Source organism: Arvicola amphibius, chromosome 12 (assembly GCF_903992535.2).
Source record: "Arvicola amphibius chromosome 12, mArvAmp1.2, whole genome shotgun sequence".
Classification (NCBI taxonomy): Eukaryota; Metazoa; Chordata; class Mammalia; order Rodentia; family Cricetidae; genus Arvicola; species Arvicola amphibius.
Genome location: NC_052058.2, coordinates 18,332,595 through 18,333,441, shown reverse-complemented (window position 1 = coordinate 18,333,441; position 847 = coordinate 18,332,595).

Genomic DNA, 847 nt, shown 5'->3' with positions numbered 1-847 from the left:
CTGAACAAATTACCCAAAGATATGTCAGAAGCATCTGTTGGGGGTACTTTTTGCCCATAAGGTTGGGCATCTTGGTTACTTTTTCTCCATATGTATAGACATTCAAGAGGAGGAAGTGTTTCCAACTCTGGAATATATTTGCTATTAAATCTGAGTCTTCCAAACTTCAAAAGTCACCAGCTAAGTTTCCAGACTTTCTGAAAAATGCTTCACTTGGAATGAATTGGTTTGAGGAAAGTATCCCTTCCTCTGACAAATCAAGCCCATCTGAGGAAATTTTCTGCTCTCTCTCTCTCTCTCTCTCTCTCTCTCTCTCTCTCTCTCTCTCTTTCTCTCTCTCCTTTTCCCTTCCTTCCTGTTTCCCTCCATTCTCCTCTCTCTTTTTAACAAAAACTCTAGTTTAGAAGTAAATTATGAACTAAGAATGGAAGAACCGGTTTTAGAATGGGTGCTGCAAAAGTGATCCAGTACCTTTGGAGTCCTTGAAATTTTCCTCTAAGAAGTTCTGAATCCTTAATTTGTCACTTGACAGCGGGTCTCATTAGACTACTTCTGTCAGCTATCTCTCTAAATAGATTACACTTTCTAAAGCAGAGATTGGAATTCCAAGTTTACCATAGCAGTGCAGGTTTCTGAACATCTCAGAGACTCACCAAAGGGAGAGAAAATAAGAGAGAAAGAGGATGAGGAGAAGTAAGGGAAAGGGAAGTGAGTGGGCACGAAGACAGAAAAGAATATATGCAGCACAAAGCATCAAGATCTTCCAAAGCTAGTGAGTGGGGGTCTTGAGAGATGGGTCAGTAGGGAAAGCGCTTACTATGCAAGCATGAGAAACTGATTTCAGATG